The sequence below is a fragment of the Triturus cristatus genome, chromosome 1_1 (assembly GCF_964204655.1).
Source record: "Triturus cristatus chromosome 1_1, aTriCri1.1, whole genome shotgun sequence".
NCBI lineage: Eukaryota > Metazoa > Chordata > Amphibia > Caudata > Salamandridae > Triturus > Triturus cristatus.
In genome coordinates this window covers 211,899,295-211,926,469 of record NC_140579.1, presented here as the reverse complement: position 1 = coordinate 211,926,469, position 27,175 = coordinate 211,899,295, and positions in this window count along the sequence as shown.

The following is a 27,175-nucleotide window of genomic DNA, read 5'->3' as shown; positions in this document are numbered from 1 at the left end:
ACACACAACCACACAAATAACCACACACACACACATACAACCACACCCACAACCACACAACCACACACACACCCACACAACCACACCCACAACCACACACATACAACAACACACAACCACACACAACCACACACACACAACCACACACAACCACACACACCACACACACCACACACAACACACACAACCACCACATAACAACCACACACACATAACCACACACACACGCCCCCACACAACTACACATACACGTATAACCACACAACCACACCCACAACCATACACACACAGCCCCAACCACACACACAACCACACACACAACCACAACTACACACACAACCAAACACACACATACACAACCACACACACACAACCACACACACACAACCACACAAAAAACCACACCCACAACCACACACAACCATACACAACCACAACCACACACACAACCACACACACAACCACACACAACCACAGATAACCACACACAACCACACACACAACCACACAAAAAACCACACCCACAACCACACACAACCATACACAACCACAACCACACACAACCACACACACAACCACACAAACAACCACACACAACCACAAACACAACCACACACACACACAACCACACACACAACCACACACAACCACACACAACCACACACAACCACACACAACCACACACAACCACACACACAACCACATACACATTCACCCACACACACAACCACACACACAACCACACACACAACCACACAACCACAATCACACACACAACCACACACACAACCACACACACAACCACACACAACCACACCCACAACCACACAACCACACACATAAACACACACACACAACCACACAACCACAACCACACACAACCAACCACACAACCACAACCACACACAACCACACACACAACCCCACACACAACCACAGACAACCACATACAACCACACACACACACATTCACCCATACACGTGTTACCATCCTTGTGGGGACTATGTGTGAATACCTGCCTTGTGGGGACTAACCTTTCCCAATGTTTATACAACACACTAATAACAGAAAAATGTTAAGAAAAAATTCATGATACAGGATCCTGCTTCAAATTTGCAAATATATTGTTATTTAATCGCGCGCACAGCACCATCCTTGTGGGGACTTGAACACGTGCTACCATCCTTGTGGGGACCTAGTCCGTAAAACTATTTGTGATTGAATACAGTCTAAGGCACATGGCTAAATGTTTATTTTATCAACAATATACACAAACAACATTATAATCTATTCATATATGAATTGCTGCATATACACTAGGGGTATACATGAAGACAGATTATGTTAATGTGCCAGAACATATCATATCGTGCTTATAGAAAGAGACTTTAAGCTGTATTTAACCTATGTATTAGTGCTTACACTCTTAGAAGATGAGGAAACTAACACATAAGAAATTAACATATGGAACAAAGGAATGTGGTCAAGTTGAACCCAGAGCTTGATTAGCTGCTTACATTTTTGCCAAAATAGATGTTCAAGTCCCGACCTGGATAGTGGGTGAAGATCATTGTGTTTAAGTCTCCATAGAAATAGTGTGTACATTCAAAGCTTATATCCCATTATAAAGAGTGTGAAGCTAATGATGTTCAAGTCCACACAGAGGTTGTGTGTAATTATAGGAATGCTCAAGTCCCCACAGAGATGGTATGTTATTATAGCGATGTGTAAGTCCCCACAGAGATAGTGTGTTATCATAGAGATGTTCAAGTCCCCACAGAGATGGTGTGTTATTATAGTGATGTTCAAGTCCCCACAAATATAGTGTGTTATTACAGTGTTGTTCAAGTCCCCACAAAGATAATGTGTTATTATAGCGATGTTTAAGTCCCCACAGAGATAGTGCATGAAGGTGATTGTGTGTAAGTCCTCATTAAAATAGGGCCCAATTCACAAAGGTAAACTTAGACAAACAGTCTAACTTTACTACTTTTTCCAGTATTCACAAAGGTAAATTTAGACCAAAAGTCTAACTTTACTACTTTTCAGTATTCACAAAGCCCTATACAGAGAATGTGAAGCTGATGATGTTCAAATCGAAGCAAACACAAGGAGATGATGGACGGAGTGCTGAAACGTTTCAGTCACTCACCTCAGTCACAGATCTGGGTTTAGTCCATCATCATTCTTTAGCTCACTTCCTCACCCCAGCTCAGACCCGGCTATATGCAAATCAGTCTTGACCCTGTGCCTCATGGGAACAGTCCAGCCCGAACTGCCAAGCCAGGTCTTCCCTGCACCGGAAATAAGCATCCTGGGACAGGTTTCAGGTAACACCCCCTCATTAGTCAGGCTAGCTAGAATCCAGTGGCAAAGTGAGGAAGGGACCCACGTCTGGGCATACTCTGCCAACTTAGGGCGAACAAAGCACACACACGGAGATTATGGATGGAGTGTTGAAACGTTTCAGCCACTCACCCCCAGTCACAGATCTGGGTTGAATCCATCATTGTTCTTTAGTTCACTTTTCCACCCCAGTTCAGACCCAGCTATATGCAAAGCAGTCTTAACCGTGTGCTTTATGGCATCCCTGGTGCTTCAAGCCGAAACAGAGCTTGTGTTTAATTACAGGAATGCCTAAGTCCCCACAGAGATAATATGTTTTTATAGTGATGTTCAAGTCCCCACAAAGTTAGTATTTTATTATAGTTTTTTTCAAGCCCCACAAAGATAGTGTGTTTTTATGGCTATGTTTAAGTCCCACAGATATAGTGCATGAAGATGATTGTGTTTCAGTCCTCATTAAAATAGGGCCCGATTCACAATGGTAACCTTAGACAAAAAAAATCTAACTTTTCTACTTTTCAGTTTCAACAATGTAAACTTAGACCAAAAGTCTAATGTTACTACTTATCAGTATTCACAAAGCCCCATACAGAGAATGCAAAGCTGATGATGCACAAGCCAAAACAGAGCTTGTGTGTAATTACAGGAATATTCAAGTCCCCACAGAGATGGTTTGTGACTATGATATTACCACAGTTGCCAAAGAGAATGTGTGTGATTATAGACATGCTCAGGTCTCCACAGAGATAGTGTGTGATTATAGACATGCCCAGGTCCCCACAGAGATACTGTTTGATTATAGAGATGTCCAGGTCCCCACAGAGATAGTGTGTGATTATAGACATGCCCAGGTCCCCACAGAGATAGTGTGTGATTATAGACATGTCCAGGTCCCCATAGAGATAGTGTGTGATTATAGACATGTCTAGGTCTCTACAGAGATAGTGTGTGATTATAGAGATGTCGAGGTCCCCACAGAGATGTTGTGTGACTATAGTATTACCACGGTTGACAAAGAGAATGTGTGTGAATATAGACATGCCCAGGTCATCATCATCATCATCATCATAGCACACATTTATAGTGCGTGATTATAGTAGTGTAAAAGTCCTCACAGAGATATTGTGCGATTATAGTAATGTTTAAGTCCCCACAGTGCTAATGTGTGATTGCAGTCATATTCAAGTCTCCACAGTGATGTGTGTAATGATAGGTATGTTGAAGAACCCATACAGATCGTATTAGTCTGTTGGCTTTTTAAATGAATTAATCCACTAGAGGGATATGTGTTTGATCACTCTCTCATGTGTTTGAATCCTGGAGCTACCACTCAACCTTTGTTCCTTCCAAGGTCTATACAAAGTTGAAACATCTATTTGTTCAGCCTTTTATATTTGGAGTGTAAAATAGAAATTCTTAAACAAGGCTTAAACACTCAAAAGTGCCCATGTCAGCTACAAAAGACTTTATCAGTGTTTATGGTCTCGTTATTTGAAGGGCAAACATATACAAGAGTCTTACAAACTGTATTCCTGAACTGATCTGGTATGCTCATAATGTAAGATTAGAGAAAGTGACTTGGGCTGACATACAGCTGTCTTTTTCATGGGAATAAAAACCTCAGAATGTGCCTAATTTAATTATAGGAATCTTTCACAATGTTAATGATTTTTTTAAGGAGTGAGCCCAAATGTTGCACTTCGGTGTGTGTGTGTGTGTGGTATAAAACTAGGCTTCCTAAAAGGAGCCGGTGAATCTTTTGTTCAGGAATAGAGAAGGACAATTTGATAGTCATGCACTAGCTGTTTTGTGAGAAAAGAAACCTTAAAATGTGCCCATATTAAAGATAGGAGTCCGTCACAAAGTTTAAAAATGTGTTTTTGGCAGTGGGCATTTTATACATACAGTCTTTAACAATAAGGGCTTCAGTTATGAAAAGTGTTGTATCGATGTGAGAAAGCAGCGATGCAACACTTTTCAGTGCGCCCTCCTTGCGACATGATGGATGTGCCGCATTTGTTGTATGGCACACCATGTCGCACGGAATGGCAGATACGTCAGGAATCCTGATGTATCTGTCAGCGCGAAACCCACGTATTGCTGGAGTTGTCGTAAGCATGATGCAGCTCCAGCAATGCATGGGGAAAGCCTATTCCCATTGCACTGCATAAACCTTATGCCTGCTGTGAGGCAGGCATAAGGTTGTGACACAGTAGCATCCTAGAAGTAACACAGTGAAATCTGAAAGATTTCACTGTGCCACTTCTACGAGGCTTTTTTCAGGGGAACACCCACCCTACATACATTATACCTGATGCATCACTTTGTAAATATGGTGCAATATGGAGCATTATTTATGCTTCTGGAGCCACACAAAAAGTGACGCAACGGCATGGCAAAAGTGTAACAACGGGTTCATCATTGTTTTAAAAAAAATATTTTTATATATTATATCGCCAAAAAACAGGTACAGCCATGGGAACCTGCTTTGCCCCCAGCCTAGCAAATTTATTCCTGGGCTGGTGGGAGGAGCAGGTGGTATGGACTGATGACAATGAATTGTTCACGAGTCATGTGCCATTATGGCTGCGTTATATTGATGACCTTTTCATTGTCTGGGACGGGAGCAAGGAAGAAGCTATAAGATTTATACAGAGTTTATCCAACAATGATTTAAATCTTACATTCACACACACCATCAGTGAATTAGTATATGACTTTCTTGACATACATGTAACAGTCCAAGATGATGAATTGGTAACCAATCTTTTCAGAAAGGAAACAGCTGGCAATAGTACAGTGCATGCACGTAGCCATCATCCCAAAACTCTGCTTAATAGCATACCATATGGCGAACTATTGCGTGCCCGTAGAAATTGTAGTACCAATCCAGGTTTTATTAAGGAACAAGATCATATGCTGGATAGATTCAAACTTAGAGGTTATCCTAAGAAAGCTTTGATAGAAGCAGCGGCAAAACTAAAAGATACTGATCAGAAAGATGTTCTATTCAAAACTAATGTGATTGACAAAATTGAACAATCGTCTACTACTCCAAGAATGACACTATGTACAATGCCAGAGACAACAAAATGAGATACATAATGAGAAAACATTGGGGTCTGATTCAATCAGATTCTGTGATTGGCAAGGTAGTGGGTAACTCCCCTACAGTAACATAAAAGAGAGCACCTTCCTTTAGGGATAAATTGGTTAACAGTTATTATCAAACTGAAGTCCCCACCACCTGGCTGAATAGGAGTAAGGGTTTTTCAAATCTAATGCCTGCAAGGCATGCTCCAATAGCCATAGCTGCAAAACTTTCACCACATCAAATGGAAAAGAGAGATTGATATCTAAATTTATCACATGTACGACTGATTTTGTAATTTACTGCCTACAATGTCCGTGTGGCTCTCGCTACATAGGCAGCACAAAACTGCCAGTGAAAAAACGCATTGTGGAGCATTTAAGAGCAATAAAAAAATCAAGACTTTAACTATCCTGTTGCGAGACATTTTTATAATCTCTACAACAGCAATAATCAGCTCCTAAGCTACATGGGACTTGAACGTATCATGAAAAACATCAGAGGAGGTGACCGGGAAAAACAATTACGTATTCTTGAGTCACGATACATCATTGACCTTAATACAAGTTCCCCCTTTGGCATGAATAAGGAGGAGGAACTAGCAACACATATAGGGGTATAGTAGGCTTTTGCCCCTCTGGTATCCTCCTATGTATCCTCAGCGCTCTATCTCTTTCCGTAGTTGCATTCTGTAGATACATAAGTTAGTGTTAAGACATTTATAGGTTTTTTTAGGGTACACAGGTTTTGTCACTTTACATCTCCCAGTTTTTCCATATTTAAAGTTATTGGTGCATCTTGGGTAGTGACTCATGATTAATGATTGGATAGACCCCATTTGGGGCAGATATCTATTTATAGCACCTTTTTAATAATCTTTTCTAGGTGGTCGGGATCATTCGGTTCCTTCGCCTTTTGGTATAAACAGGGATTATTTCAATAGAATTTTTCAATAGAATTTGAACTATAATTCACAATGCACTTTACCCTGCTCCCCTTTTCCTTTTAATTGTTCACTTATCACTTTGTATCTATGGCACATTTGGTCTGCCCTGCTGCTGTTATTTCAATTACATGACCATTCCTATTATCATTGGGTAGATTTATGGACTACTATACATCTATTTACTGTTTACACACTAATAGGCATTGGAAGTAGGCCACTTGGCCATGATCATACTATATGTGTCTGTCCATAGAGTTTGTACATAAATAGGTTTTGGAGGTAGGCCGCGTGGCCATTATCATATGTTTTGTCCATAAGGGATGTTTTGTCGTTCCTTGCAGTATTTTACTGTTCAGATTTATTTATTTATATATTATAAACAACAAGGATTGGACTGCTGATGCGCTATTTTGAATGGCGTTTGCAATCTAATTTTGTTCATTATTTGCATAGTTCTAGCTCTGTTTATGTTTGTTTTATCTCTATGGACATTATTCTATTAATGTGTTTACGATGTGGCCTTTATTAATTTTGCAATTATTTTTGCATCCATTTGATTAAGGTCCCGTATTTATTCACCATCAATATGATCATGCTGCTTTATCATTAATTTTGATCCTGTTATGATAAGTTTATTTTATTTTATCAAATAACTTTATCAATACCTGGATGTGCTGACAATTTTTTAGAAACGAGGATTTCTTCAGTTTCTATTGTAAATCATTTCATTGTCCGACACTACATAATTAATTTATTTATCATGTAGAGAATTATGCTACCATCAAATTTGTGGTCGTTTTATGAAATGTAATTTAAACAATTATGATTATCATTATGTTTCACGATTGCGGAGCAAGCAGCATTCAAAGCCAGTATGTTTTCTGTTTCCATGGTTGATACGGCGTGTATTTAACAGCATCTTTACGTTGTGACCTTTGAACCTGACGAAAATCGACAGGCTGAAACCAGTCGTTCTTTTTGCACAATAAACCTTCCCGGTTGGAAACTCTGGTGTGCCGCCTTCTTTCGTAATTGAAAGACTGTTTTCAAAAGTTTGGGGTTTGTCCGCCACGGAAGGCACCGACAGCAAGAGGCAGGCGTATGGCGTTTGGCTGAATTCCTATAACGATATATATATATCTTATAATATTAGTAAAATTTACTTTTTTAAAATATAGTTTGCAATTTTAAATGTGTAATTGAATTTTTAAGAGGCAATTAGATGGGTCTGGTGGCTCTGTGGACTAATGTGTCCACTGCAGGGCCCTGTGTTCAATCTCATGGTCATAGGCTCAAATCCCGGCGGGTCCACTCAGGCTTTCAAACATCAGAGGTCGATAAAATGAATACTGTTGGGTAACAATAAACATCTGTTAGTGCCAAGATGCCTAAGAGTTAATGTGCTATCTACAAATACCTATGTTAAGTAGTTTGTAATTTAATAGCGGGATATTGGGTTTTTGGTTGAATATGGTGGGAGGTTAGTTACATTTTAACTAATTATTTTATAATGTTAAGTAATGTAAGGTAAAATCAATATATAAATGGTTAGTATGTAATGTTTTAATTTTTTAATTGTTCTTTCATTTATTTGGGTTTAATTTCAGATTTTTAATTTATATTTTGTATAGTATAATTAGTTATAGCTAATTTAGCAGCATGTCAGTTTGTAGGGGAATAGGATGAGAAAATATTTCAATGTAAATAGTTCTTTATTATTTGTTATTTACATTTTTAATTCATAAATCATAATTTTTTCATTGAAAATTTAAAATGAAAAAATAGTTTTATTTAGACTGTCAAGAAATAAGTAGTAATATATATCAGCAAGTGTATAATATATTATTTTTATATGTTTCATTTATTTTAATTTTATTATTGTTTGATTTATTTTTTAATTGATCTTCTTGGTGTTTGTGGTTTTTTCAGAAGTAGCTAGAGAAGTGAATTCTATGTAGGGTTATTTAAATATTTCATTTAATTATACATTTGTTTTGTATATTTATAATAAATTGTGCATTTTATTTAAATGTATACAATATATAATTTCTAGTTTAACTATGGTTAATTATTTTATGTTTTAGGTATTTAAATATTTTATTTAAATTACTGTATTGGAATGATATATGTAACCTTTCTGAAGTCAAACACTTTCCCTACTGTTGCTTTTATTGAAGTGGGAACAATAAATTTAGTCCGTCCAATTCCTATGCTTTCCTTAATATTGAATTTGACATTGTGTGCAAACTAAGAGCATTCTGTTTACCCGGAGACTGCGGGGGGGGGGGTGGATCTAGCCCATGATTAAGGCTTGTGGCTCTCTTTCCAGACTCACACTGTAATTTTCGGTCCTCTGGGCACCCGTAGGGTGGAGCAGGGACGCCATCTTGGCCTGGAGCGCTCTAGTCACGGAGGCTATAAAAAGAGAAGCCACTTCAATGAGTGCAACAGTAGGAAAAGTGTTGGATAGCTGAGGGATACAATTTACTAGTCCCACTCCAGTCAATGCAACAGTAGGGAAAGTGTTGGAATGCGGTGGGGTAAAAATTAATATTCCCACTCCATTGAGTGCAGCAGTAGGAAAAGTTTTGGATAGGGGAGGGGAAAAAATTACTATTCCCACTCCAGTGAGTGGACTAAAATGACCCTCCAGGGGCCCAAAACTGGCACCCGACCTGGAGTCCCACTCGGGAAACGTCCTGTGCCTGGTACGACCAGTTGTGCCCTGCTCTAACCCCTCCAAAAACCAATGCTTTCCCTACTGTTGCTGAGACTGAAGTGGGAATAGTAAATCTAAACACCCAGAAGTTCAACACTTCCCTTACTGTTGCTTAGAGGTTTTTCAAATATTTGTAATACTTTTGTTTGTTTTTAATATTTTGAGTTTAGCAATGTTTACATTAAAAATGTTTTTTATAACTGTTTTTCTATATGCACTATATTAGTTCGAAATTTATGCACACAGTTTTTAAAATTACTTTTGGACATTTGTTAAATTATTAAAATTCTATAACTATAAGTTAAAATGGTTTTATTTCCAAATTTACTGTACAGTATAACTAAATAAAACGTGTTTTTATATGGGTATTTTAATATCTAAATTGGGTTAAATGCCCCTCCGTTATCCCAAAATTTCCCCACTGTTGCACCCACCGGAGTGGGAACAGTAATTTTTACCCCTCCGCTATCCAACACTTTCCCTACTGTTGCATTGACCGTAGTGGGAATAGTACATTTACCCCTCTGCTATCCAACACTTTCCCTACTGGTGCACTCACTGGAGTGGAAATAGTAATTTTTACCCCTCCGCTATCCAACACTTTTCCTACTGTGGCGAGTTCTTTCCCAGAAGGCACACATTGTCTTGAGGCCAATCCTTACCTGCATCTTCTCCTGGGCACAGTTCTACGGTCGCTGCTTGTCTCCCTCCCGCCGCCGCTAGTCAAACGCGGCCGCTGTGTGGAGGCGGACTACGTTTCCCAGCACCCTCAGTGGCGGAACCGGAAGCCGCCTCCCGCAATCTCGCGCCTGGAGGCGCTCAAATTCCAGCAGAGCCACTGGCAGAGCGAGCGAGTTCTTTCCCAGAAGGCACACATTGTCTTGAGGCCAATCCTTACCTGCATCTTCTCCTGGGCACAGTTCTACGGTCGCTGCTTGTCTCCCTCCCGCCGCCGCTAGTCAAACGCGGCCGCTGTGTGGAGGCGGACTACGTTTCCCAGCACCCTCAGCGGCGGAACCGGAAGCCGCCTCCCGCAATCTCGCGCCTGGGGGCGCTCAAATTCCAGCAGAGCCACCGCCTCGCGGGTCCGCGCGCGGGTCAGCGCCGGGCTAAGCCCAGGCAAAGGGCGGGCCCTCTGAGGCCCTCAGAGGTCAACATTGGTCGGGCGGGCCACCCCTCTAAGTTGCCAGCAAGGTGAGCCCTGAAATATTTATTATGGGGAAACGAAATACAAGTTCTACCACACAGGCATCTGAGGGACTTTCTGTGCTCCCGCCGACATTCGAAAGTATACTGGAAAACGCCTTCAATATGGTTACAAACGAAATTGCCAATACTGAGAGGAGAATGTCGATGGACCTTATAAGTCTACACTCAGAGCCCCAGCAAACAAGCTCAAATAAAGTTTTGTCTCTTTCCCCTGTGGTCACAGTTATGAAATCTAATTCATTGGCTAATCCGTTGGCAATGCTACCTGGGGGTAGCAGTCCTAATATTATTACTGATTCACAGCCTGACTCTGTTGTACATGTTGCTATCTCTCCTCTGACCCCGAGCAACAAGATTGTTGGAGAGAAAAGGAAAAGAGGCCCGTTGAAACTAACAGTAAATAAGAGGAAACAACCCCCTCGTAACAAGAGCCAACCGACCCCCCAGAGTATGTGGACTAGAGGGAAGCAACAACCGCCTGGGGGTGGCAGCGATATCATTGAGTCTCCACAACTCGCTGAGGGGCTCCCAGTCACAACTCTACCTAAAGAAGGACATAACTCTGCCTGCACACAGACTGAGCCTATAAATGAGTGTTACTCAAAAAAACCCAAATGGGAATTTTATTGAGACTATAGTTGATACTATTTGTAAACAAATGGAAAGTCAAATGATCAAACAATTTAATACTATTTTTAAAAGATTAGATAGATTGGAAAACCTGGTAAAAAAGGAAGACGCAAAAAGGAAAGGGGTGATTAGTCTTGATCTAATGAGGGGAGATCGCCTACTGAAAGATTTGGAAGTTGCTAGCAAGGGCTTTTTGGGTGGCAGGCCTAACACCACCAGTAGTACACCCACATCTATTATTGCACCCAGGAGTGATACTGTAGGGAAAACCCAATCTGCCATGACACCGCAGCACACCCCGGCTGTAGCAGCCGGACCGCCTTGCCCCACTCGTGTGGTTGCTGGGACATCAAAGGGCGGATCCACCTTGGCCATCACGAAGCCGGGGGCACCAACTAATATTGGCTCAGATAAAGGCCAAGCTGTTGCTACTAGGCCCATAAAACATCTGGGGCCGGCCCTTCATTTGCCCCCTGATGCTTGCCCATATGTCCTCATCTTGGCGGGTGTACCACCGCTTAAGGAGGGACAAGGTGAGTCTCCGATTCTGGATCCTGGCAGCCTCACATTGCCTTTGGGAGAAACAAACTGGGCAAAGCAACTAATTCTATAATCACCCTCCGCCAACCCAAACATGCCGAGGTTATTACACCATTGTTACAAATTTACAGAACTCAATGTTTACCGACAGGAACCTATGGTGCAGAGGCGTGGGGATATTCGAACTGTACTAACATACAGACCGAAGAGAATAGATTTTGTAGGAAGGCTCTGGGGGGGGGGGGTCATTTCAGCCCCATCTTACGTGTGCCATAGGGAATTGAATCTCCCCTATATAGAGGATTTTATAAGATGCAGACCCGCCCTGTTTTGGCTGAAAATATGGCAGAACTCTGCCGCCTATTTGACCCGTGATATTATCTCGGACTGCTTAAAAAGTGAGCGGCCTAATCATATACCCTGGCTCAGGGCAGTCGAGAAAAGCTTAGTAAGCGTGGAGAAGGGGCATCTATTTTTATCACCTCAAATTATTGATTGCACGCATAAGAATTCAGTAAAAAGGGCGTTGTACGACCTGTACCGCAAAGATAGGGAAAAGACCGAGTATGTAAAGCCGGCTATTATAAGGTACATTCCCCTTCTGGAGCCATGCAGTAGGCCCTACAACATGCCCCAGGGCTACCTGCAAAAAAAACTGGGCAAATTGAACAGGAGCTTGTTGTTTCGGTTCAGGGATGGGAGCATTAAAAATCTACTTTGCTTCCCTTTAGGCTTTAACAAAAATTTGGAAAACTTAAACTGTCCCTCTAACCTAGTTGGCAAACAGAGCCTGTTGCATTTTACGTTCTTTTGTGGTTTTTACATAAAATATACCAAACACTACCTAATCCCGTACCTTAGAAAGAATGCTCTGATGGATTTTAATCTAGCATTTAGAGATTTATTGATGCTAAGCTCTGATGATGTAATCCTCAGAGTTAGTTGCTTCCTTCAATCCGCTGTTCGATCCCGAGCAACAATGAACACGGTTTGATAAGTTTGTTTCATTCTTGCATAGTTTGCACATTGCATATTTGCACTAGTTGCTGCTTTTTTTGCACATGCCATAGCTAAACTAACTGTGCATTGTTTTAATTGTTGCCTATTCTAGCCTAAATCATATTGCACATTAATTGCAGAATTATTGTTACTACAAAAGGGTGGAGGAACCAAGAGCTTTTTAATGAGGTCCTGTACAGAGCTCCAAGGTATCATACACAAGACCAGGAGTACAGTTCCTCTGGGAAGGGAAAAGGGAGGGAAGGGGAGAGAAATTTATCTCTATTAATGCCCTCACACACCTAGCAAGGTGTCATGCTTCATCATAGGGCTATGCTCCTCGTCGGGCCGGCGTTGGAATGCCCGACGGGCTCCCGCAAAGGGGCTCTTTATCGGAGTTCTTTTTAGAGATAGCCGTATGGGTGCGTGGGGGTAAGTGCAACAAATGTAGTGAGTGTAAGTGAAGTGAGTATAAAATAGGTCAGGTATTGCCAGGTAGAGAACAATTTTATTCTGGTGGTATACCAGCCTAGTTAAAAAGGTAGACTCCCGTAGGGATTTTGATGCTCCCCCGGGCAGTAAGAGGGTCGACATGTTTCTTGCCGTGTGCCCAGAACGGGTCGGTGGCAATTCTTCAGGACCAGTGGCAGGCAGTGCTCAAGTGAGTGAATATATAGTTTCTACTACATGTTAGGTGATAGTAAATTTATACTTCACCATGTGTGTCCATAAGATCCCACAAGGGGGAGTAAGGGAATGGACCCACTGTTGTCACACCCCTAGGGTACAGCAACTTGCTGTACGGGTTAGCCTCAAGCCCGGGAGAAACGGGGCTCGCCAAATTAGGGCGCGCTCACTGCCGTTATCCTATTGTGGCTTGGAATTATTGTTACTGTCATGATATCCGTATTCTATAAAATGTATACATTATAAGCCTAACTAAGTTGCTTTTTTATTAGCTTTTAAAAGTTTATCTTATTGTTTTTATCGGATGATTGCTGTGATTTACATGTACTTTTATGGATGTTTTTTTCCGAATAAAGATCTTTGACTTGACTTGTTGCACTAAATATTTTGCTTATGATTTGTTTTTATATGTAATGTATTAATTACTAATTGAATATGTATACTTTTACTGTTGTACTTTGTATTGTAATCATTGTGTTCTATTTGAATTAGTAATGCATTTAATTGTAAGCGTTTAGGAAATTTTTTCAGTGTAATTTTTGGTTTTACATTTTATCCATTTTTTTATGTTAATTTAGAATAACGAATTTGGTATTTATCTTATCATTTTGCAATTTTGTTGAAATTAGGCAAGAAAAAATATAAGTAACATAATTTTTTTCATTTTATATTTCACAATTGTTTCATATGTTTATCAAATCAGAGTAATTATTTTTCTATCAACAACAATGTATTACTTTTTACCAGGTATTAATATGTTTTTTAGTAAAAAAGTAGGCCTTGTTTCCAAAAAAAACTTATTAGTTATCACATAGGCAAAACCTAATGCATTTACCAAAACTTGTTTAAAATAGCAGAGGCTTGAAAAAGTAGAGGATGTTGATTAATTTCAGAAAAGCACCCCTCCTCAAAAATACCGAAAAAGGAGAAGGTGGATATGATTTCGAAATGTTCATAGAAAAATAACGCATAGAAGCTACAATATGAATTTAAAGGGGTTTTTCTGGTGAAAACGAAAGAAGCATTGGTGTTAAACTTTCGGCATGCTTGCAGGTGAAGTCCCTGTTCTGCTCAAGAAATGCACTTGTACTGGGTACTTAGCTCTTATTAAATCGTGAGGGTGCCTTAGCTACTGACAATTTTTTTTAATGTAGCATGACCTTGTGAGATCCAAGGACATTACAGCGCTTGTCTGATTTTCTTCTAAAGCACAGACAGAAGATTACGTGATTTTTCCATAATCACAGGAGGTTGAGCAAACACCAGGACTTGAACCCTATTTCCAATATCCAATGTGGGCTGCTCTAGCCTTTATAGGAATAACGCTGCTCAGCCTTTACTGAACTTGAAAACGATACTTATAGAAGTTTTTGCTGTGAGCACAGACCCAAAAACGGCGTTTCCAGATTCCAGCCTTTCAAGCGATCGCACCTACTTCTACTTGCTCCCGTCCTCGTGTTCTGTCTGCTCAGGTAGCCAAGGTGTGTGTATTATGTTGCAGGAGGCCCCATCCCCCAATGTCTGACACTCACGGCCTGGAGGTGCTTTCAGCAACGTTGGCTACTTGGCCCTTTGTTATGCAGATGTGCGCATTTGCACATCTTTGGCTGACCATGGAAACACCCTGACGCCCTTTCTTTCTCTTTGCACAGGAAGACTGGGCAGAGCCTCTGGGATCTTTTTAACAATAATCGAGGGAACCACGTAATTTTGAAAGTCAGTACAAGACTCAGCGCTTGACAGCAGGAAAAGTTGTAATTTAGACATACCCATTAGCTGGAAAATATGTATGCGGATACTATGGTGCATCCTGCTTCTGCTATTCACCTTTCATTAACCTTCTTCCTAGAGCATTTCCTGACAGTTCAAACATATTATGTTAAGAAATGCGAAGATGCATTGTGTATGACTGAAATGATAATTGTTGCCCCTGATCAGTACATATACTGAAAGAAAGTATTTATTGGTGTTTAAACCGCCCCCATTTTTCATTTGCAGTGTGCTGTTCGATTTTGCCGTTGATAGCGCAGCATGGCTGCTTATGTCAATGTAGCGTATTTAAGCCGCCTCGAAATGGAAGAAAGCCCGCACTGCCCTGCCAAAGGTTGCAAAAAAGTCATGCAGTGAGTTCCAATAGGGCGGCAGGAGTGAATACTTAACTTGCTGAGCTGTAACAAAGTGCACATTGCAACAAAAAACATAACAAATGGTAATAAAGCATTAATAAGTCTTTACTCTAAAATGTCTCGTCAGGGGCACTGAAATATCATGCAAGCCGCAGGGGTTTTGGAGAGATAAGGCATGTGAGAATATATCACATTCAAACCCTCATGCCCCACACAACACCCTAACCCATTTGACATACAGCCTAATGTAAAAATAGCTTTTCAAATTAAAATGGTTACATAAACTTGGTCCAGTCTCGGAACAAGTTCAGATTTTTTTTATCAACTTTAGCAATAGCACACAAATTCATTTGGGCACTCTTTTAATGGCCAATATTAACAGACAGCCTTAGGACAACATTCAGAAATGACTACACATCTTTCTGATACTAGCTATTTGTGCTAATATTTTAAAAAAGGTATCACAGCTTGAGTCCATCTATTGGTCCTGTGGCAAATTTCCAACTATACTTATTCTATGGTTCTTTAGAAAGTGTGCTCAACAATGCACAGTAGGCTACAGAATCCATCATAACACAAACTACTGTTCAAGCAGGCACAACAATAAAACTAAAGGTTAAACATAATATGGTTGGTTTAAAACTTCCACATACCTTTAAGATTTTGTCACTTATCACACCACTTGGGGCTGTGCCAAGAGAAACAAATACTGGTAGAGCCAATAGGTCTGGCTTTACTGTAGCAGTACATGTTAACAGAGGCATTCAAATGTTTTATGCACGTGTTGCATGGACAAATGCTGAGTACTACAGTTAGGCTACCCTACTAATTTTGGGTGGCAAGAAGTTTTTTTAGTGTGGGTATGGGTTTTTGACTGGTAAGGGGTTTTTGAGGGATTAGGATGAGTATGGTTTTTTGAATGGTAATGGATATTTTAGGGTTTAGGTTTTTTGGGTGGCAGGGGTATTCTTATCATTTAGGATGTGTGTGGGACTTTTGTTGGCAATGAATTTTGTAGGGTTTAGGGTGTGTATTGGTTTTTGGGTGGCAAGAGAATTTTTGAGGTTTAGGGTGGGTGTGGATTTTTGAGGGGCAAGGGAAATTTTATGGTTTAGGGTGTGTATGGGTTTTCTGGTGATAAGGAAGTTTTATCGTGGTTATAGGTTTTTGTTTGTGAGGTTTGTCTTAGAGTTTCGGGTGGGTATGTGTTTTTGGGTGGCAGGGGAATTTCTGGGATTAAGGGTGGGCATAAATATTTGTTGGTAATATTATAAATTTCTTAGGGTTTAGGCTGAGTATAGGTTTTTTTTTAGGTGAAAAGGACTTTTAGGGTTTAGGGTGGATATGGGTTTTTCGGCAGCACAGGAATTGTTAGGGTTTAGGGTGAGTATACGTTTTTGGGTGGCAAGGGAACTTTGTAGGTTTAGCGTGGGTATGGGTTTTTGGGTGGTAAGGGATTTTTTTTAGGTTTTAGGCTGCTATGGGTCTTCAGGGGATATGGGCTTTGTTAGGTTTCAGGGTTGGAATGGGTTTTTGGGTGGTCAGGGAATATTTAGGGTTTATGGCGGGTATGGGTTTTTGGGTGGCAAGATAATTTTTAAGGTTTAGAGTGGGTGTGGGTTTTGGGGGGGCAAGTGAAATGTTATGGTTTAGCTTGGGTATGGGTTTTTTGGTGAGAAGGATTTTTTAGGGTTTAGGGTGGATGTGGGTTTTAGGGCTGTGAGGTTTGTCTTAGGTTTTAGGGTGGGTATGGGTTTCGGGTGGCAAGGGAACCTTTAGGGTTTAGGGTGGGTATTGGTTTTTGGGTGGTAATGAATCTTTTAGGGCTTAGTGGTTGTATGGGTTTTTGGTTGGTAAGGAAGATTTTTAGGGTGGGTATTGGTTTTAGAGTGGCAAGGGAATTTTTAGGGTTTAGGGTGAGTATGGGTTTTTGAATGGTTAGGGAGTTTTTAGGGTTTAGGATGGATACTCGTTTTTGGGTGGCAGTTGAGTTTTTAGGGTTTAGGATGGGTGTAGGATTTGGGTGGCAAGGGTACCTTTAGAGTTTAAGATGGGTATGGGTTTTTGGGTGGTAATTAATCTTTTAGGGTTTAGTGTTTGTGTGGATATTTGGGTGGCAAGTCTCTGTACAGATTGTGTGTGATGTCAGTCATGTCCATGTCCCACAAAGATAGTGTCTGATGATAGTGATGTACGGGTCCCCAAAGAGATTGTGAGCAATGATAGCAATGCACAAGACCCCACAGAAATTGTGTGTTAGTACATTCATGTTCAAGTTCATAGAGATAGTGTGTGGTGATAATAATCATGTTGCAGTCACTAGAGATAGTGTTTGATGACAGTGATGCCCCACAGAGATAGTGTGTGATTATAGCCATGATCAAGTCTCTGTAGAGGTCATGTGTTATGTCAGTCATGTCCATGTCCCACAGAGATAGTGTGTGATGATAGTGATGCCAAGGCACCCCAAAGATAGTATGGGGTGATAAATACCCCACAGAGATACTATGTGAGTATAATTATATTCAAATACACTCAGAGATAGTGTGTGATGATAATCATTTAGAAGTCACTCGAGATGGTATGTTATGATAGTGATGCCTTAGTCCCCATGGAGATAGTGTGTGAATATAATCATTTTCAAGTTCCCACAGAGATAGTTTTAGGTTACAGTCATGATCAAGTGTCCTTAGAGATAGTGTGCAATACGAGTCATGTATATGTTCTACAGAGATAGCATCTGATGATAGTAATGCCGGGTCCCCATAGAGATAGTGTGTGATTATAATGATTTTCAAGTCCAAAGGTAATGCCTTTATATTGGCATGTTCAAGCCTCCACATAGATAATGTGTGAATAAAAGGATATTCAAATCCCACATAAATTGTGTGTTAAGGTAATCATATTCAAATCCCCAGAGTGATAGTGTGTAAAGATAATGGTATAGCCCCCATATATTGGTTAAAGGAAGTAATGTCCAAGTCCAAATAGAGACAGTGTGTGGTTGTTGGGATTTTTGAGGCTCCACATAGAGGGAGTGTGTGATTAAAGTGATGTTCAGGTCCCCATAGGGATAGTGTATGCTTATAGTGATGTTCATGTTTCCACAAATATGTGTCATTAAAGTGATGTTCATGTTTCCACAAATATAGTGTGAGATTTTAGTGATGTTCAAGTCCCCACAAAGATAGTGTACAATTATAGTGATGTTCAAGCCCCCGCAAAGATAGTGTGTGACAATACTGATTTTTAAGTCCCCACAGAGATAGTGTGTGATAATTGGAATGTTTAACTCCTCACAAAGATAGTATGTGAATATATGATATTTAAGTCCAAAGAGAACGTCTTTAATGTGGAATGTTTCCACACATATAGTGTGTGATTATAGCGTTGATCAAGTTCCCACAAAGATAGTGTGAGTATAGTGATGCTCAAGGTGCCACAAGGATAGTGTGTGATTATATTGATGTACAAGTTCCCACAAAATTAGTGTGTGATTTTAATGGTGTTCAAATCGATACAAAGATTGTGTGAGATTAAAGTGATTTTCAAGTCCCCACAAAGATAGCGTGTGATTAAAGTATTTTTCAAGTCCCCAGGTAGATAGTGTGTGACTATTGGACTATTCAGCTCCCTACAGACAGTGTGTAAACAATGATTTTCAAGTCCAAAGGTAATATCTTCGCATTGGCATGTTCAAGCCTCCACATAGATAGTGTGTGATTATAAGGATATTCAAGTCTCACAATGATAGAGTGTAAAGGTAATCATGCTCAAATCACCAGAGTGATAGTGTGTCAAGATAATGGTATAGCCCCAAACATTGCTTAAAGATAGTGATGTTCAAGTCCAAATAGAGACAGTGTGTGGTTGTTGGCATTCTTGAGCCTCCACATAATGATTACTGTGGTGTGCAAGTCCCACAGATATAGTTTGTGATTATAGGGATGTTCAACTCCTACTAGGAGAACATGTAAAGATAATGCTCTCTAAATCCCCAAAGAGATCGCGTATGAAGTTAGGAATGTTCAAGTCCCCACAGTGATAGTGTATGAAGGTCAATATGTTTAGGTCACCACAAAGGTAAAGACAGTTCCCACTCCACCATTTAAATCCTTTTGTTTGCCAATCTCTTATGGAGTCTCATAAGGCTCTGCTCTAAGTCTTGTCTTGTTTAACTTTTATGTGGCCCCACCGGCAAAATTCATTTGCTCTTTTGTCATTACCTGGATGATTTATGCAGATGACACATAATTTGGTTCATCTTGATTTAGAAGTAACACCTCAAACAATCGTCATATCTTGCCTTACTGTAATAGTTTACTGGATGCAATCCAATTCTCTTAAAATCAATACTGGCAAGGTGGATAATCTATTATTATTGGCAATTTGCCACATATTTGGAAGTCAAAATGACGGCCTGGTGACCTTGCTCCAGCTCCTTGTCCAGTGACCACTGTTCAAAATGTAGGAGCCTGTTTTCTTCACAGCCCGCTGTCCTGTGTGGCACCTGGGAGCCTGCTTGACCTCCTGGCCTCGACTCCTGCATCCAAACCGGATCGGATCTCTGATCCTCCCTGCCACCTTCTCACCGGCCACTAGGCAACTGGCCGTATGCCATTATCCTGGCTTACAATGCTAGCGTGTCTCAGGCCTCACCCCACAGTCTCGCCCACCGCCCCAACCACCCCCCAGGCTACTTAATGCTGGCCACTGCGCAGCATTAGTGAGCCTTATTTCTACAACTCCGCTCTACTGCGTGACACCTGGGAGCCTGCTTGAACTCCCTGCCTCGACTCCTGCATCCAATCGGGATCGGCTCTCCGATTCTCGCTGCCCCTGCCACTTCCCAACTGGTTGCTAGGCAACCAGCTGGACACAATTTTCCTGGCCTACGACGCTAGTGGGTCACAGGCCTCGACCCACAGTCCCGCCCACCGCCCCGCCCAAACACCCAGGCTACTTAAAACTGGCCGCTGTGCGGCATTAGTGGACCTGTGTTTTTACAACACCGCTCTCCTGCGTGACTCCTAGGACCTTGCCTGAACTCTCTGCCTCGACTCCTGAATCCAGACCAGACCAGCTCTTTGATCCTTGCTGCCACTGCCACCTAGCGACCAAGGCCACCGGCCTGACGCCATTTTCCCAGCCTACTATGCTTGCGCATCGTAGGCCACGCCCCACTGTCGCACCCGCGCAGGCTACTTAATGCCAGCAGCTGCACGGCCGCTGCTGCTGGCGGCACACCGAAGGCATGCAAAAGGCAAGCCCATCTGCGTCCGCCCATGCCTGTCTGTAACCCAACCGCGCCCGGCACAAGAACCCTTCACCCTTCAACCATCCACCGATACTCCAGCACCGCTCTCCAAGGAATGGAACCAGGTTGCCGCAGCCCTCTCTGCTGCACCCGCTCACCCACAGACACCAAAGGAGCATTCGACTTCCACTCCACAGAGCCACGGGCTCCCACAAATATCACCTACTACTAGCCCAAACTTCAATGCATGCTCCTCAACGTCCACTCCCTAACCAAACATGCCATCGAACTCTGGGACACCATCACCACCAACAGCCCCGACGTAGTGTTCCTCACTGAGACCTGGCTCAAGGATTTCTCGGCCCCCAACATAGCCACCGCCACGCCAACTGGCTACAAACTGACCCACAGGGACCGGCCAGTCAGACCCGGGGAAGGAATTGCCATCATCCACAAGAACACCATCAAGCTCACCACCTGCAATGAACCCCCCCACCCCCGACATGGAACACCTTAACTTCCACCTCCAAGCCAACCCCCACGCAACCATCAGAGGTACCCTCGCCTACAGGCCACCATGACCCGACCCCCCCTTCTCCAACTCCATCACAGAAATCATTGCCCCATGCCTTAAAATCCAGACATTACCTCTTCTTCGGCAACCGCAACTTCCACCTTGATGACCCCTCAGACACCAACTCAGCCATGGATAGCCTCGGACTCAAACAGATCAACACCAGCCCCACACACACTGTCGGCCACACCCTTGACCCCATCTTCACATCCAGCGACAAAATCAGATACAGCCACACAACTCAGCTAACCTGGATGGACCACAGCATCGTCCATTTCACTATCGCTCTCAACCGACAGGCCACCATCAACCCACCCCACACTGCCCGCTGCAGCTAGAACACCATTACCGAACCTCAATGGATGACCACCCTCAACACCACCACCCTCCACACATCTGACGGCATCAATCAAGCCACCACCCACCTATCAGAATGGATCACCACTAGCACTGACTCCATCGCTCCCATCAAAACCCTCAGTAACAAAAGAACCAACAAGCACGTCAACTGGTTCAAACCCGAACTCAAAGCAGAAAAACACAAATGCAAACCTCCAGAGAGATGCTGGTGAACCAGCAAAGACCCAGGCGACCACACAGCTTGCAAGACTGCCCTCAAATCCTTCAGAGAAGTAAAGAAAGTCGCACTTGCCACCCGCCTCCAGGACAGCAACTGCACCAAATAACTATTCCACAATATCAGAGAATTCTCTTCCCCAGACGCTGTTGAAAACACTATCTAGCCTTCCCAGTCCCTCTGCTACTCACTCATCAACGTCTTTCACACCAAGATTGCCAACATCTACAAGAACTTTGAACTCCAACCGCTGCAGCTGGACCTCCTCGCTCTTCCCACCATCCACCCACCATACCTCCTGACCGACAGGACACCGCTCTGCACCAAAACCACAACCTTCATCATGTCCTCCATCCATTCGAGAGCCCCAACAAGCCATTACCCGCACCACACCTTCAACCTCGGACACAAAGTAATAGGACCACTCCTCACCAGCATCAACTCAGCAATCAGTTTTGCCACCTTCCCAGCATCCTCGAAGCAAGCCAAAGTCACAACCACTTCTGAAGAAGCCCACAGCGGACTCATCAGACCACAAGGACTACCTCCCAATCTCGCTCTTCCCCTTCCCGGACAAGGTTCTGGAGAAAGCCGTTAACCGCCAATTCCCAAAAGACATACTAATTTTACCTGATGTGGGATAAGCCCTGGCTAGTGCACAACTTGCTATATGTGTACCTAGCTATGGAAAATATGGCTCATCCCAAAAGACATTGCTATTGTCAGGCTATGTAAATAGGATTTCTTATTAAATGGGGAAAAGAACAGATCCAATAAACAATGGTCTATATCCATCAAGCCATTACAGGAAGCCCCTCTGGATAGTTCTGTGGCTTCGGAAGAGTCATCGTAACTGGGAACAATATTTTCACCGATTAGCAAAATCACCTTGATGACATGGGACAAAGCGTGTTTAAAAGGGACCTACCACCTTTACCTTGTCATTTACTTCCATTGGCCACTACTCAGATTTCACCTCCTACTTGAAGAGTGACAAATCTTTGGCAAGAGACAAAACGGATTTAGAAAATGCCAGATTTGTGCAAGAATAAAGCAGATAAGCACTTCAAGGAAGTTATGGTTACGCTTGATCTTCCAGAATCTGAGAGATACTGCTATTGCTAAGTACAGCAGTGGGAGTGCAGCACAGCAATCAAAGTTAAGATATAGCTCTGTCATCCGCTCTCCCTTGCGTGAATATATGGTGTTACAACGCAAACAATTACAACGCATGCCTTTACAATGCAGTTTTTACATCGCAACTACCAATACAATGCATGATTTTGCAACGCATGACAGTACAACGCATTTATAGAAACTACCATTACAATGCATACCATTACAACACATGCCACTACAACGCATACCATTATAACGCATAATACTTTTGGGATAACAGTGGGGTAACTGTTGGATAATGTAGGGGTAAAAATTACTATTCCAACTTCAGTGAGTGCAACAGTAGGCTAAGTGTTGGATAGTGTAGGGGTAAAAATGTTATCCCCATGTACCCCAAAACCCATTCCCACCCTAAAACTAAAAAATACCCATTTCTCACCTTATAATGCGTTGTAATGGCGTGCGTTGTAATGGCATGCGCTATAGTGGCATGCGTTGTAAAGGCAATTGTGTTGTAATGACTGCGTTGTAAAGTTAGTGCGTTATAATTACTGCGTTGTAATGGTTGATTCCCCCCTTGCGCTGGCCCACTTGTGTTTAACATGCGCCAGTGCTCATCTTTCCACTTTAGTTTCTATACAGTAAGGGTCCTTTTTATCAAGGGTTTGTATCACATTTGCATTACGCACCATGGTGGATGTGAGACTCAAGCCCTAAAATCCGATTTATCAAGCCACACAGGGCCACTTTGCCTTGTGCAGCAAGTTTACCATCACTGGTAGACCTGGGAATGTGTCAAAAAGATACGCCTTCTTAGGAGAGGCGTAACAAGAAGAAATATGTTTTTTTTCTCCTCGTTACTCGTTACCTTTTTCTCTGTGTGCTGCATTTTGCAGCACACATAGAAAGAAGAAAATGCCTCTCTGGATTGTTGCTGTGCAGGAAAGTGTACCTTCCTGCAAAAACAAATCCTGCATGCAACACAGGCATCCTTGCACCATGGTGCAAGGGTGTCTGCTTTGGTGTTAAGCAGCCCATTGTGTGCCAGTGCAGGGGAAAGGACAGGAATGCACCATATTGTAATAAATATGGTGCATTCTTGCCCTTTCCCAGTAACAAAGTGCAGCAAGGTGCCACTAAATCTCTAAATCAATGCAGCAGCTGGTATGTTTGGTTATTGAACCCTTTTTCACATTACAAATGCCGGACCACACAGGGCTGGCTTTCTCGCTGGTGGTGCCCGTGCGAAAGTCTTTTTTGACCCCCTCCCCCATGACCTCCATGCAGGGCCAGACTGGCCGTAGCGGGCACTGGGCAGTCCCCCGGTGCGCGGCATGGGTGGGGCCCGCTTTTGGGCCCCTGGGGGCCGATTTTGTTATAGGGCCGTTTTTGCAGCATAGCTGCAAAATCGGCCCTGTAACAAAATCGGCTGGAAAACGGCCCTGGCAAAGAGCTCGGCGGCACCCCCAACCACCTGCGGGAGGGGGGGAGGGGGGGTGGCGGCCGGTTTTGGTTCCCAGTCCGGCCCTGCCTCCATGTTCACAGATCTCCTTACTACCTCCCTCACAGTGCCCCTCGCATCTCCATAGTCCATCTTCCACATACATGTTTGTTTTATAGCACTGCTCATATCAGAGTACCGTTTTTTCAGAGCACTTTACATCACACACACATTATACTGGGACAGTTAATGATACTTGTAAATCAGTCAATAGAAAATGTTACATAAGGCAATGAGGATTAAAAGGTGTAGCAATCGCATCATCCATACTATTACGCAGTATACATTAAGAATGTTTGGCCTAGAGAAGCACAGCATTTAAAATGTACCACAGTGTTTAGGGTTGGCTTCACTAATAAGAATATATTTCTATCCAAACGAACCCTTTTTTTGCAATATTAGGATAATAAAAGACGGGGGAAAATGCATAATATTCTAACATATACCATGCACTTTGCATGCAACTCTTTAATGACAGTTCATGGGTAACTATGGTAGGATTATAATTAATGAACTACAAGTAACAAAAAGATCTCTGTGACACAAATTATTAACCATATTAACCTGCTGCATACTTTATGATGAGCCAAAGCTGTCACTTGAAAAAACTGCAATCTCTCTCTCCAGCAGGAACATTAATCATCAAAGAGATCCTGAAATTTTTATTTTTAGCTGAAAACCTCTGGACACACAAGGAACTCTGCAGCAGGTGCTTTTAAACCCAACAGCGATTTCTAAATTCAGTACTGCCTAAGGTCAGCGTCCGATGCAGCTGCACCGGTTGCATCACCCTAAAAGCCGGCCTTGAGAGCACATGTATAATAGTGAAAAAAATGTTAGGACTGGAACATTTACTATCATTGGGCAAGGGACAGAGACCCCTGCGAAATTGCACTGCTCTCCAGGTGTTTTCCCTAACTGCTTCTATTTCTACAGCAGTCCCTGCCCTGCCTGCATTTTTTCTGTATACCCCTCTCCCCTTGTTAGTTCCTGTAGTGCTATCTCCTTCAGAAGCTCTTGCTTTTCCTACCTTTCTTCCCACCTATTTGCTAGCCAGTACTGGTCTCTGCATGGTTCCTGTGGACGCCTCTTACATCTGCAGTTGCTATTTTCTTTAAATTTTAAATTTGGGCGTGCCTTTCTCAGCAAATCCTGTTTTCATTGTCTGCACTTTCACCTCCCCTCTGTGACATCCCTGATTTTCTTCCTACTCCCTCTTCCTCTCATCTCTTTCTCGCCATATACTTTTTTGTACGATTCTCTTTTCCTCTTTTCCATTCGTTTTCTCTCTTTCATCCCCATTTGCCTTTGTATGTCACCAATTTATTTTCGCCACTCTTTTGTTCAGTTTGAGAAATGTTTTTCCGAAATGACAGGCTAGTCTATTGTTGCATTTGTTCTCCCACAAAGCTAATCATTATTTACCTGGCGAAGAGCAACTTGTTAAAAAAAAAATTCAAAGAACTGCAAATATCTACCAACATTCCGCCTTCAAACGTTTCTCATATGCATCCTTTTCACATAGCACAAACTCTGCCCCTTGCCAACCCGGGAACGCTTTTATTTAGAATGCGATAATTACCAGAATATTTTGTAGGCACACGCGTTAAATTTTGTATGCCTCTTGCAAATGTTTTATTTTGTTTTTGTAACCATAATTTCGTAGTGAGCTTGATGCGATGATCATGTGAGAATCTCTGGGTGTTGTGCCCCATGCTTGCTGTTGTCAGGGCAAACATTAAGAAGTATGCCATGCCGCTTCTCTGTAGACTTTTAGCAAGGTGTGCTCTGTTGCAACAGGGCCCAACCCCCCTCAGGAAGCGTTTCCCGTCTTTCACCGTCTCTGGAGTTTTCAGGGACAAGTCTCTTGTCATGTTAATTGACCTTTTGAGATGCTCAATCGCGCATTTGCACTTTTGTGAGTGGCCATCCTGAAGTTCTGCTCCGAATCCTGTTTTCCGTTTCCTTTCGTTCAGTTTTGTGCTAATAGATAGTTTGGAGGTTCTTGTAAACATTTCCCTGTTTAGGGAATATAACATATATTGTAGCGTGAAATGAAATTTAGTGTTTAATTTATCTATTTTGTAGTGGATTTAATAGGCCACAATTAAATTCCTATCTTTCCCAATTAAAAATGAAAAAATCATGCGTGTCTGGAAAAAATGCATTATGTAAGTTTGTCTCAGACAATATTATTGATGTTAAGTGCACTATAAAAATTGAGCATATATGTTATGAGCAATAGGCAGCAATTTCAATTTAGCCCACTTTGCCCATGCCTCACAAATAATCTGATTTGGAGACGAGGAGGGAGGTTACAGAACGAGCGGGACAATAGCATGGCAGTACATATAGAACTAAACAAGCATTGGCATAGCCAATAGGTCTTGCCTTTGGAACCTTATAAGTGTTTAGCCATGCAACAGTTGATGTTCTTGCACCAAGGATATTGTGCTGCATAACTAAATACTTATAAAGTTCCCAAAGCGAGACCTATTGGCTATGCCAATGCTTGTTTCCTCTTGCTTGGCTGTTGTGAATAAATAGCAAGAAAAGATAGCCTAATACTCCGCTCCGAGTCTTTAGTAAAATCCAGCCTTTCTGACACCAAGGCTAGGACAATCTCAATTACAGCTAATGAGCTCAAAGTTTACGCTCCAGAATGACGCAATTTATTTCAAGACAAAATGTCACATATGGCCGGGTACCTACTGCTACCCGCCTGCTGTCTTAATTTTTGACACAGACTTTTAGTTTTGTATACAGTTAGTACCTACTACGCAGAACCTAAGAAGCCACTACATCCCACACTAATCGTCGCTATATACTCATTCCATGGTGCAGTAAAATGCA